This window comes from Aotus nancymaae, unplaced genomic scaffold, assembly GCF_030222135.1.
Source record: "Aotus nancymaae isolate 86718 unplaced genomic scaffold, 86718_ANA_hifiasm-v0.15.2.pri h1tg000017l, whole genome shotgun sequence".
NCBI lineage: Eukaryota > Metazoa > Chordata > Mammalia > Primates > Aotidae > Aotus > Aotus nancymaae.
Genome location: NW_026988429.1, coordinates 860,388 through 874,221, shown reverse-complemented (window position 1 = coordinate 874,221; position 13,834 = coordinate 860,388). Strand labels below are relative to the sequence as shown.

Sequence of the window (13,834 nt, the reverse complement as noted above, 5' to 3'; positions counted from 1 at the left end):
GCTTAGGCCAGCAGCAGGATTCAAGTTCACAGGAGAGAGATCTGTGGGGTGACAGCACAAAGAGGACATTGAGCACATGCCTGGTGGCAGAAAACCAGAGCATTTCAGATCTCCCAACTCTTATCCTTAAATAATCCAGTTAGACACTCACACACTGCTGGTAGGGGTGTGAAGTGCTACAGCCACTCTGGAAAACAATGTGGACTTATTTAACAAAGATAAATATGCACATACTGAATGGCCCACAAGTCCTAAAATACACCAAGCAAAACAGGAAAAAAAAAAAAGTAAGGAATCGTCAACATCGGATGTAATAGAGAGGTCTATCAAACAAAGATCTGAAAAGTGTCCACCGTCTAATTGTCCACTTAGCAATTAGAAGTCTGATGATGAGCTTTGCCACAGAAATGTTTGTGACCAGTAAGGAGCAGAAATCAGAACACAGTGGTTTGAGGGATGAGTGAGTAGTAGGAAAGAGAAACTGGGCGCTGGGCCTACTGTCAGGATGATTGGCTGAGAGCAGACTCAAGCACACAGAAACATTAGTATGTGATCAAGCAAGATGGGTCCCCTTGGCTGGATTTCAGTCTGGCCCTTTGGGAACGAGGGTGTAGGATGCTAGGTACAGGGTACATAATTTTACACATGGTGATGTAACACTTGGGAGAAACAATAAAATTAAATCCTCATTTTACACCACATACCAAATTAAATTCCAGATGAATTGAATAAATATACAAGGCAAAACTGGAAAAGAACTAGAAAAAAATCTAGAACATATAAATTTTCTATATAAAGAAAATTTATTTTGTGTATAAAGTTGGAGATGGCTAAAACTTTTCTAAAATTGACATCAAAACTAGAAACTTTAAAGGATAATATAGATAAATTTGACTTTATTAAAATACACACACACAGACACACCTATTAAACCTTTCTGTAAGAAAAAGAAAAAAAGACTATAAACAAAATTAAATGACAAACAGAAAAATATTTATAATTGGGAAGCTGAGGCGGGAGGATTGTTTGAGCCCAGGAGTTTGAGGTTATAGTGAGCGGTGATCGAGCCACTGCATTCCAGCCTGGTGACAGAGCAAGACCCTGTCTCTAAAAACAAAAAAGAAAAAAATATTTATAACATATGATAAATAACTTTTACAAATAATTAGGAAAAAGAAGCTGGGTGTGATGGCTCATGCCTGTAATTCCAGCACTTTGGGAGGCTGAGGCAGGTGGATCACTTGAGACCAGGAGTTTAAGACCAGCCTGGCTAACATGCCAAAACCCTGTCTCTACTAAAAATACAAAAATTATCCTGACATGGTGATGCATGCCTATAATCCCAGCTACTTGGGAGGCTGAGGCATGAGAATCACTTGAATCCACGAGGCAGAGATTACAATGAGCTGAGATGGTGCCAGTATACTCCAGCCTGGGTTATAGAGAGAGACTCTGTCTCTAAATAAATAGGAAAAAGAAACATATCAATAGAACCATAGATATGAATAGGAAATTGACAAAAAATACAACTACCAAGTTGAATCAACCTTAGCAGAAGTAAAAAACTAGTTCAAGATGGCAAAGTGAACTGTTATATTTACTTCTCTTTCCTCCCTAAGTCCAACTGGAATTACATTTTTTAAATGAAAAAAAAAAGTAAAGTATGCAACCTCATGAGAGAAATTGAAAAAAAAAAAGTAATGTAAAAGGGAAAACTATCCAAAGCAAAAAAAAAAAAAAAAAAAAAAAATTCCAAAGCAGTGCTGGAATACGAGGAAGGATTTACAGTACACTTCTTTGGACCTGATGCTTAGCACTTTCCCTTCTGGAAGAAAATCCACCATTCCCACTTCAGTCATGTGGTTCCTGTGGGAAACTGAGGCTCAGAGACAGCAGAACTGGGCAGTGGCAGCAGGATATTGTAGCAGGTGGTAGCAATCAGGGGAGTTCAGACTGTGGTCTCACACTGCCACCCTGCCTTTCTCTTTGCTCACAGAGAACATTTAGATGGCTTTCTCTAGCAAAGTAGAAAGGCTCTCAAATAAGCAAGGAACATACTTTGATTGACAGCTATTGCGGCATTAGGGCTGGACAAGGAGACAGGCAGTGCACCAGCCAACTCCCAGTGGACACTAGACATGAGGAAGAAAGCACAGTGCTGCCAGGGCAGCTCCTCCCTCTTTCCGCCATTAGGAGGATTCCTGAGCCTGCACATCTGTTCCTTTTGTGCATCCTGGAGGGACAGCCCCTGCCCCAAACCTTCCTATGCCCTCACCAAACCAGATGAAGCTCACCTTCAAATTCCTGTGTGAAGTGAGAAACAAACCCCAAACCTAAAGTCTCTGAAATTAAATGTCCAAATGATTTGAACAAAACCTGGGTAGGTAGAAACCAAAGGGTTTCACTTTAATGTTTGGCAGTAAATTCTCAACTGGCCTTTCCACCTGTGCTACAATCCACTATGAAGCCAATTATTCCATTCTTGTAACAAGTCCCATTCCACTTTCCTCTGACTTCAGACATACTTGCTATTGTTTATACCTCTCCATAGAATGCCCAGCCTGTCTTCGCAGGCCCTAACCTTTATTTCCCCAAACCTGCCCTGTGCCCATGGAAACTGCTCTCCAGTTCTCAGGATATTTACACTATGTTCTTCCACCTTTTACATCTTTACTTTTTGTGGCTTCTTCCCTCTGCCTCAGATACTCCTTGGTAGTCCTGCTGTTCTAAATCCTACCCCTATCCTACCCCTTCACTGCATCTTCAAGGCCATTTTCTCCACAAGGCTTTTCTTTAACACAAAGGGCCAGTAGGTAACCCATGAGCATTTGTGGAACAAAGTAATCCTCCAAACAAGGGTGATTTTTCTTTCACGGAACCCCTCCCTCCCTTTGTGCTTCTTTTTGGAGCCTCCCACTCTTCTGAATTTGTTGAATCCCCAACCAGCTGGAAATTCCCTAAGGCCCGAAACTGTTTCTGGCCAAGGATGTGCTGATCTTCCTGGACTAAGGGGTTTCCTGGGTTACAGAAGTGTGAAAACCAGGAAAGTCTCTAGTGACCCAGCATGTGTTGATCTCCCTAGTCTTCCCAGATTTCCATTGATTCCATGGATTATTAACAGAAACTATAATGTTGGGTTAATGTGTTGGCTTGACCATGGCCTCCAAAACATGTTCTTTTACATGTCTGCCACTGGCAGGCCCTAGATCCAGGGATGAGCCTTTTCCACCAAGGGAAAACTCCACGTGATCTAGGAAGAAAGTGAGGACTTTCAACCAGAAGATAAATTTCCTATCTGAAAGAGGTCAACCCTGAAATATGGAGGCTGAAGACTCTTAGAGAAGACACAGAAGGGACTGTGAAAAAAGAGAGGCAGAGTTGCTTTTTTAATGGGACTTCCAGCTCCAGCTTTTCTTCCTGTCTTTGAGTCTCTGAGCCTCAGTTCTAGCTTCGTAAGGTTGGGGACAAGAATGTTCTCCCTGCTGGACTGTTGAGAGTTCAATGAGGTGTGCATATAGCAAGCCCCATGCTGGGTGTCCAGAGACACTGTACCTTCCTGGCATGTTCCTCTTCGTCATCCCCCAGCACTGTGTCCCTCACTCCCTCCACTCTAGTTTCTTACTTCCTACTCACTGGCTCTCTTCTTTCTTCCCATCTTCCTCCAAACTTCCCATATTCCACTGTCTCTGTCACCATCTTTCTCACTTGTGAAAAAGGAATTCATAAAAAAAAAGAGGCCAGGCTGGGCACAGTGGCACATGCCTAGAATCCTAGCACTTTGGGATGCCAAGGTGGGCAGATCACGAGGTCAGGAGATTGAGACCATTCTTGCTAACACAATGAAACCCTGTCTCTACTAAAAATACAAAAAATTAGCCAGATGTGGTGGCATGCATCTATAGTTCCAACTGCTTGGGAGGCTGAGGCAGGAGAATTGCTTAAACATGGGAGGCGGAGGTTGCAGTGAGCTGAGATGGCGCCACTGCACTCCAGCCTGGTGACAGAGCAAGACTCCATAAAAAAAAAAAGGCCAAAAGTCAGGATAAACCTAGAAAAATCACTAAGTATGCGAAGTTCTTCTTGCAGGTTTGGTTTGTTCAAATGCCTTCTTTGTTTTCCTTGCCCCTGCCTTTCTCCAAAGAGTCAGGATTTGAGGTTTGCAGAGCTATGTGGCAGTGAAATGTAGAATGTTCTTCTGAATTTTGGGCCCATGGAGAAAAGAGGCAAAAGTCCTGACATTTTTCCTGAGGATTGTCTGATTTAAAAGAGCTTATTCTCCCCAGGCAAATGCCTCAGCTTTATTGTGCTGAGACAAGCTGAACAGACAAGGAATAAACCTCCCTAGAACACACTGATTAGATTAGCCAGTGAGAACCACTGAAGACGCAGACATTAGATTAAAAAACAGAAAAATGAATGCTACTTTTACAGTAGCTATGAATAGACAAAGAGTTTTTGGTTTGAAAATAGTTGGTGAGGCAATAGAGGAGGGGCTATGTTAATGCCAGAGGTAGGAAAAAATGAGAGGTAGATGGTTCCAACTGCAAGGTCCACCCTAAAAGGATTGGAGTCAGGGCCCAGGAGCCACAGGCCACTGCACTGGGGTGAGTAGAATGGATTTTACATACATAAAGTTACAGCGTGGTTGTAGGTTCTTGTTTGGGAATTGTGAGTGAACCAACTGAGAAGTACAGGCAGGATTCCCCAGCCCACTGAGAGTCAGGTGAAAATTTTATTGTTTTTCGCTAAAGAACTGTGCAAGACTTACAGCAAAGATAAGGAGTAACCTGATTGTTGAAATTAATCTATAACTGTTCCAACATAGCAAAAGACAAGTAATAGAATGATGAGGTTGTCCTGTAGTAGTATTGCGATTTTGTTCTGCTCTTTCCCCCTACTCGTTTCCTCTGTAAGGGGAGCATGTAGTGTGTGCACATCTGTGCAATGTCAGACTTCTAAAGCCAGGGGTTGAAACCTACATCTAGTTAGACCTCTGCACGGAGGGTTGGACCTGCCCTACATCTAGTTAGACCTGCCACAGAGAACATGGCTTTTAAAAACTACCCTTTTGAGCCATGGAAGTCACAGGGGTTGATAGTATTTCACACTTCTTCTAATTCAATAAGGGTTACTTATGGTGTCTCCTCTGAGTCTCCTAGGAGTCTAGAAAACATGAGACTTGTATAAGAATCCACATGTCAACTAAGCTTTCTGGCCCAAAGAAGGCATCGTTACCGAGGATTTGTTTTCTGAGGTCTTTAGAGAGTGAGAGGGAAGAAATGCATGAGGAGCCAGAACTATTCCCCATCTCTCTCCCTAGAAGTGAAAGACTGCATAGTTCTCATGTATCAGGACTCCTGGAGATTAACTGGCTTTCCAAACAGCTTGTGACAAAATCCTGACTTAGAAACCCAGTGCCCTTAGCTTTGTGGGCTTCTGTCCCTGAGAAATGGTGTTTTACCCTCCCTCTAAGCAGGCATCCCAGGATTTGGAATTCAGCTGTGAGCTCATGAGCTGAGGCATGTTTCCAGGAGTACCCTGAAGACCTCCCAGGTATGCACTCCCCACTTCCTTTGTTTTGGATGGACAAGTCTAAGGAGAGTCATCTTTTCCCACCCCATTGACGGAACTCAGCTAGTGTCTTGTTGCTTGACTGAATGCCTGCCCACATCCCCTCCAGTCAAGTTTATCTCCCAGAGAGGCAGTAACTAAGCACTTAGCATTGGGGACACTCATACATCTCTTTTACCTCCACTGAACTAGAAGTAGGGATGGTGGCCATGTCAACAGAGGAAATAACTGTAGCACAAGGGATGTCACAAGAAACAGTAGAGTGTGTTCTCCAATGTTACCATTTCCCAAACCAGAATCAACTGGTCTTGGGTTTCCTTCCCTCATCCATCATCTGTAGAAAACTTTGTTTCTTGAGCTACTTAAGATCTACTTCCCTATCTTAAGAGGTAGGCTCCATGCTTCTGCTAATTGATTATCTCAGAAGTATATAATTTGGACAATTTTATATAGTTTTGAGGGCAGGAGCCCTGCAAGAGTCTCTTGCTCAAAAATGGATTCAGCTTGGTTTGAGGTTTAATAGGTCATTGCGATACTCCCTTCTGGTGTCACAGGACATAAGCTGGGTCCGGCTGAGTCCCCGTTTTGTGTCTTACCCTTCCTCTCCTTACTCCAGAGTGAGAGCAGCCCTGATGGAGAAACAGAATTCCCATCCATGCCTACTTCATTTCTGCCCCTCTTACCCTAAGTCTGGGCAATTTGCAACATCATTTTATATTAGACTTCCTAGATTACAGACTCTTGTTTTAGGAAGAGTCAATTCAAGCCACCCAGGACTTAGGATTCCTTGCACTGTCGGGCCCGGTGTGAGCACAGTAATGGCATGGGCTGCCTGATGTGGGGCAGTCCCTCTTAGCAGTTCAGTCAGCAGCCATCTCAGTGCCCCCGTGTACATTTAAGGCACTTTGCCAGGCTGTGAGAACAATGTGGAGTTAAAAAGCACATGATCCTTGCCTTCAGAAAGCTTAAAATCCAGAGTCAAATACAATGTTATTTAACCGATGTGTGTTAATTAACAATTAAAGCTAATATTGTACATTGTTGCATTGAACGAACACGACTTAATGGGATAAAATCAGAAAGCAACTTGATTTTTGCCTCTTACTGCTCTTTTACATTTATTCTTTTTTTGAGTTGGAGTCTTGCTCTGATGCCCAGGCTGGAGTGCAGTAGCACAATATTGGCTCACTGCAACCTCCACCTCCCGGGTTCAAGTGATTCTCCTGCCTCAGCCTCCTGAGTAGCCGGAGTTACAGGCACATACCACCACACCCAGCTAATTTTTGTATTTTTAGTAGAGATGGGGTTTCACCATGTTGTCCAGGCTGGTCTCGAACTCCTGACCTCAGGTTATCTACCCACCTTGGCCTCCCAAAGTGCTGAGATTACAGGTGTGAGCCACCGCACCCAACCTCTTCTACATTTATTCTGTGGGACTAGCTCTTGCTCTGCCCCTCAATGAAACTTAGGCAAGTCACAGGATTGTTCCAGCCACCTTTGGTCTCAGTCTCCTTTTAATAATTATAATTTCCAGTCCTACCTAATGATACCACTTCAATCCTGATGTGGAGTGGAGCCTCTTCTGTGCTGCTAAAGAACAGAAGCCCATGGTGGATGGTGGTCTGGATGGGAAGAAGTCCCTGGTTTCCACTCTTCCTCACTTATTTAGCTAACTGTGGTCCTCAACCCCTTCAGGGTTGTTGCCTGGAAGAGAATAGGTGAGGGGAATAGGAAAACTATACGTTTGTGATCTCCAGCTTACCAGTGGAGTGTGGTGATTCTTTCACAGGTCCCTGCTATAACTCCTCTGTTATTCCCCTCAAAGACCAGCTTCCACCCCTGTCAGAATCCCTTTCCTACACCTACCCCATTAATCTCATCCTCATGGCCCCATGGGAATTTCTCTGCTCTCACCCCCACCCATCATCTCTTTCCTGCCCATTTCTCCTCCATCTTAGATGAAGCTACCATCTTCCCCTGGTCCTGGTTCAGCCTTTCCTCTCTACTCAGAAACATGAATCTCCAAAAAGCCAGCCAGCAAAACAGAGCAAGTCTGCCTGGCATAGAAAATGCCAGAATTTGGAGAACAAAAGCCCTTTTTTGGATAGCACTGTTCTTTGTTGTTGCTCATACAACACAGCTCTTTGTGATTAATCTATATTTAACATAGCTCCAATCAAAGGGATAAAGGAATATTTTTATTATTAAAATGATTTCCTTTTATGGCAAAATAAGCATAAGATTGACCATTTTAACTATTTTTGGATGTACAAAATTCAGTGGCATTAATTATATTCACATTGTTCTGTAATACAACCATCACCACCATCCATTTCCAGAACGTTTTCATCATTCCCAACTGAAACTTTGTACCCATTAAACACTAACTCCCCATTTTCCATGGCCCTACGCCCTGGGAGCCATTACAGTTCTAGGTACCTCATATAAGTGGACTCATACGGTTATTTGTCCTTTTGTGTCTGGCTTATTTCACTTAGCATAATGTCCTTAAGTTCACCCATGTTGCAGCATGTGTCTGCATTTCATTCCTTTTTAAGGCTGAATCACGCTTGCATGTATGTACCACATTTTATTTATCCTTCTGTCAATGCATATTTAGGTTGTTTCCACCTTTTAGCTATTATGAAGAATGCTGATATGCACATTAGCATATAACTATCTGTTTGAGTCCTGGCTTTCAATTTTCTTGGGATATACCCGGAAGTGGAATTTATTTAATTGTTCTTGAATAGGGGATACCTCTGTATGATGGACAACAGAAAAGGTACAAGAAGTCACACAGTTCCCTGAGCCCCCACCTCCAAGTTCCGCTCCCAGGAAGCATCACTGTAACCAGTGCCTGTGACTTCTTCCCTGGAGAGACCATGTACCCATAAGCACCCTCTACACAGGCATGATGACAGCCATAAGCATTCTTCTACACTTTCCCTTTTTCCTACTTAACAATATTTCTTTTTTAAAAGTTTTAAAATTTATTTATTTTTTTCTTCAACTTTTAAGTTTAGGGGTACATATGCCAGATGTGCAGGTTTGTTACATGGGCAAATGTGTGCCATGGTGGTTTGCTGTACAGATCAACCTATCACCTAGGTATTAAGCCCAGCATCCATTAGCTATTCTTCCTGATGCTCTCCCTCCCCCCAGCAATATTTCTAAAAAAATCATTCCATAGGACCATTTAAAGAATATCCTCATTCTATTTAGAAGCTTCATGGTTTTCCAAAGTAGAGACAAAACTTGTTTTTCTTTTTTCTTTTCTTATTTATTTATGAGACGAAATCTTGCTCTTGTCCCCTGGGCTGAAGTGCAATGGTGCAATCTTGGCTCACTGAAACCTCCGCCTCCTGGGTTCAAGCAATTCTCCTGCCTCAGCCTCCCAAATAGCTGGGATTAGGCACCTGCCACCATGCCCAGCTAACTTTCGTATTTTTAGTAGAGACAGGGTTTCAACATGTTAGCCAGGCTTGTCTCTTACGTTTGACCTCAGGTGATCCGCCCACCTTGGCCTCCCAAAGTACTGGGATTACAGGCATGAGCCACTGCGCCCGGCCTTTTCTTTTCTTTTTGAAACCAGGCCTTTATTCATGGACATTCAGGTTGTTTCCAATGTTTTGCCACCACGAACAATGCTGTGCTAATAATAGCCAGCATGTCCTGAATGCTTACCATGTGCCAGGCCCTTGTTAAAATCCTTCCTACATATCATATTTAATTCTCACTATAACTGTGACATAAGCACAGGGAGGTGAATGTCTCAAACCACATCTCTGTTTTTATCCACAGATGGGAATGTGTCTGTAAGATAACTTTCCAGATAAAGAGTTGCTGCTACCAAAAGGTATGTCCATTTTATTTATTTATTTATTTTTATTTTTGAGATGGAATGTTGCTGTGTTGCCCAGGCTGGAGTGCAGTGGCACAATCTCAACTTACCACAACCTCTGCCTACCAGGTTCAAGCGATTCTCATGCCTCAGCTTCCCGAGTAGCTAGTACTACAGCCACCACGCCTGGCTAATTTTTGTATTTTTTTGGTAGAGACGAGTTTTACCATGTTGGCCAGGCTGGTCTTGAACTCCTGGCCTCAGGCGATCTGCCTGCTTCCGCTCCCCAAAGTGCTGGGATTACAGCACTTCTGCTCCCCAAAGTGCTGGTATGTCCATTTTAAAGTTATGTAAATACTGCCAAACTAGCCCCATCGAGGATGTGCCCATCTGTATCTCACTGGCAAGTAGATGTATGAGGTCCCGTTGCCTTTCTCTCTCATTGTTGAAAAATGTCTTCATATCTGCCAATCTGAAAGGTGAAAAATAGTATTCCATTGTGGCTCTGATTTGCTTTCTTTTCCTTTAAGTGAATAAGGTTGAGCATATTTTCAAATGTTTAATCCATTTGTTTTATAATGGGGTTTTAAAAAATTGATAAAATGCTTCCACTGTTGACCTAGAATAGTCAATGGACAAGGTAGTCTGGATTCCTTTACATTTTAATTTTACTTACTGATTTTTAAAATAGTATAGAATTACAAGATTCAAAATTTTAAAGGAGTACAAGAGTAGAGACAAACCCCCATCCGTGTGTCTCCCCAGTGCCCAATTCCTGTCCCCAAACACAATCAGGCCTCCATTTGCCTCAATTTCTCCCTCCTGTGTCCATGGTCAAAACCTGGGCCGCACCATTATCCTTAGCTGCTCCCATCTCTGAAATATGAAATTCAAACATTCCACTCTGATCTCGCCACTGTCCTCTTGACCACCCAGCACCTGACCTTCAACCTCATCATGACTCCTCTCTTGACATCCCACCTGCCCTTTACCTTACCTTCCTTTCCCATCCAGCTGAGGTTCTCTGCTCTCCAGAGGCTCCATGTTGGGCCCCACTGGCCTCCAGCCACACCTGTCTGGAAAGCCTTACTTTCTGTTTCACGATACCTCGTTCAGAGTCAGCCTACCCAGGGGATTACTCTCATTTAAAAGTCTTGGCTGGGCGTGATGGCTCATGTCTGTAATCCCAGCACTTTGGGAGGCCAAGGCAGGTGGATCACGAGGTCAGGAGTTGGAGAGCAGCTTGACCAACATGGGGAAACCCCATCTCCACTAAAAGTACAAAAATTAGCTGGACATGGTAGCATACACCTGTGATCCCAGCTAGTCAGGAGGCTGAGGCGGGAGAATCACCTGAACCCAGGACGGGGAGGTTGCAGTGAGCCGAGATCGTGCCACTGCACTACAGCCTGGGTGACAGAGTGAGGCTCCATCTCAAAAAAAAAAAAAAAAAAATCTTAAGCAGAGTAACCATATAATTTACTGTTCAATCTAGGACCCTTTTAAGAATGAAAGGAACACTATTAATTATGAAGCCAATACAGTATAAGGAGATGGCTACTGTCCAAGGCAGATTGGGATGCAAATTCAAGCTCAGTCTTAAGGAACAATTACATTTAATTTCAGAGCAGAGATCAATAACATGTGCTGAGCCCAGCAAATGATTTAAGTTGCTACCTTTGTTTACTGCCCAAGCTTCTCTTCTAAATGAATTTTTTAAACAGTGCATTTCTGCAACACTATTTTCTTAAAAATCTATCCTTTAGAATACCAGTTTCAGCCCCTAAACTCAAGTATGTGATAAAAATTAGTTTTTAAGAAAATTCTCCTTCGTCTATACTTGAGCCCCCCTCTTCAAAAAAGTGTTGACCTTTAATCCCATTCAGTTCTGAGTTTCCTTTGCAGTTTCCATTTTGAGTTTGGAGTGGGGTGGAGTGCAGGGTTCTAGACTTTCAGGGACCTGCAAAGGGTCCTGCCCTTGATGTCATCTATCCTGGTCCTGGGTCGTTGGTGCCTAGAGGTTATTGTGGAGGTCAAAATCTCTCTCCACCTCTTCATGCAGCCTCAGGGAGCTTGCCTTAGGGTCCTCTTGGCCTAGATACACCCAGCAGCCATTCTGTTTTCCTCTGAGAAGCAAGACACAGGTCCTCTTCTGTTCTTAGATCCACAGATCGTGAGGGGTGCTGCTTGGGGAGGCCAAGCAGCATCCCTCACCATCTGTGGAACTGAGAACAGAAGATTTGGGACCTCAATCTCCAGGACCTAGGAAAGTCAATGCTTCTCAACTTCCATCTGGCCCTTGTCCTTGCCCTGGGAAATTCTTCTTGGATATGAGGGGTAGGGGACAGCCTTGATCTTTCTCATTACCATTTTCTCCCCTACTTTAGTTCAGGTCTAGGCCAGAGGTCTTTTCTATTCCCCTAAGGAAAGAGGCTCCTTCCCTCTTCTTTCGGTTTTCACACACCCTCCCTGCAGCAATGAGCATAGAGTGGCCTGGCTATTTGAGGCAGGGAAGGGAGAGACGTAAAGGGAGTATCAGGCTGGAGGAGGCATTGGCTAATATTTCAGAACATTATCTTGCAAGGCATATAAAAATATCTTTTAAAAGATATGCTTTCAGTTTTAACTATTATGATTTTATAATGTTTCAGATCTTGTAGGCAAGACTCCCTACTCCCATCCCCCAGGCCAGGGCAGCCAGTTATCAGCTGTGTGAACTAGGGCAAATTATGTTATCCTCTCTAAGCTTTAGTTTCTTCTTCTGTAAATGAGGATAATAGTAGTTCATATCAGTGCTTCCACTTGCCAAGCACTGTTCTCAATGTGTTATTCATGTTAGCTCATTTAATGCTGACCATAAACCTATGGGATAGCTGCTATTATTCCCATTTTGTAGATGAGGAAGCCACTTCTAGCAGTAGTAGGTAACTTGCCCAAAGTCATGTGATCTGCTCTTAACCACTGCCCCAACCTGTCTTTCATAAATATTAATAATGACCTCAGCCAGGCTTAGTGCCTCACACCTGTAATTTCAGCACTTTGGGAGTTTGAGGTGGGAGGATTGCTTGAGCCCAGGAGTTTGAGATCAGCCTGGGAAACATATTGAGAGCTCATCTCTACAAAAAATTAAAAAGTAGCCTGGACGGGTGGCACCTGTGTATAGTCCCAGATACTTGGGAGGCTGAGACGGGAGAATCGCTTGAGCCTGGGAAGTCAAGACTGTCGTGAGCTGTGATAATACCACTGAACTCTAGCCTGGGTGACAGACTGAGACCCTGTCTCCAAAATAAATAAATAAATAAATAAATAAATAAATAAAATGACCTCTGAGGTTGCTGTGAGGATTGAGGTAAAGTATGTTAAGCTCTCAGCCCAGAACCTAGCACACAGTAAAAACTCAACAAATTCTAAGCGAATACTTTAGCCATAACTTTTTGGTCATTTTCATTCAAAATGTCCTTGGAATTGTATTTAAAATGTATATAAATGTCTGAATTTAAGCGTATTTGCCCTATTCAGTTTTCCCATCCAGAAATATGATGTCTTATTATATGTTTCTTAGCAAAGTTTTGCCATATATCCTCATATAAAACATGCATTTCTAGGCAAGTTTATTTCTAGATGTTTTAGGGTTTTTGTTATTATTGAAAATCAAATCTTTTCCTCCATTGTATCTTTTGATCAGACAATGCTGGTGTCTCCAGGTTCTTGTTAATTAATCATTTCCCAGATGTCTCTAGAGGGATGGCTTTCCATAGCCCTCTGATTTTAAGTTGACATGAAGATCATTTGGCTTAGCCAGCGATATGCTCTGACAGAGAGGCATAGGGGCACAGGGTGAGGAGTAGCTTTCCAGGGGTAGCTCAGATTGGCTGAGGTGATCAGAGAACTGTCCCTTGGCTAAGGAAGTACAGCCTGGGGAGAGGGGAAGGAAGGGGTCAGCCCTTGACTGCATGCTGGTTCTGGGTCCATTTGGGGATCTGTCTGAAGGATGAGTTCCTAGGTACTCACATTTCTTCTGTGGCCTCAATGATTCCCAATTGTGTTTGCCAAATGGTGGCTTCAGTGGCAGCTCTGCCAAGACCCAAGATGCCTCCTTGGGGTCTGGCTCGCTTAAGTAGCAGGACTGTCCTGCGATGCCTCATCCTTCTCCGTGGGAGATGCGTAATCTGTGGCGTCACTGAATCAGCTCCCTCCCTGCCACCACTGCAGGCCTCCAGAGGGCAGCAAAGAGCAGCCGAGAGAAGAGAACAGGACTTGGTTCCTGAAGAAGCAACAAAGACCGCCCCACTCCTTGGGATAGACACATAAGCCTCTTTCTGAGGGTGTAATAATTATAATAATATTATTAGTTAATACGAACTATTCCCTGTGGGGCAGACATTGACCTAAGATTTCACACTAACTCAGATAACCCTT

General features: G+C 43.3%; 1 protein-coding gene across 6 annotated transcripts in view; it reads left to right on the top strand.

The window, feature by feature from the left end:
• SLC4A5 (solute carrier family 4 member 5) overlaps positions 1–13,834 on the top strand; it is a 152,121-nt gene that overhangs the window by 12,390 nt on the left and 125,897 nt on the right. For all 6 annotated transcript variants that reach the window (XM_064377832.1, XM_064377831.1, XM_064377834.1 and 3 more), the window contains exons 2-3: positions 5,477–5,553; positions 9,376–9,430. The gene's annotated coding sequence lies outside the window, so the exon portion shown is untranslated. The remainder of the gene's footprint in view (positions 1–5,476; positions 5,554–9,375; positions 9,431–13,834) is intronic.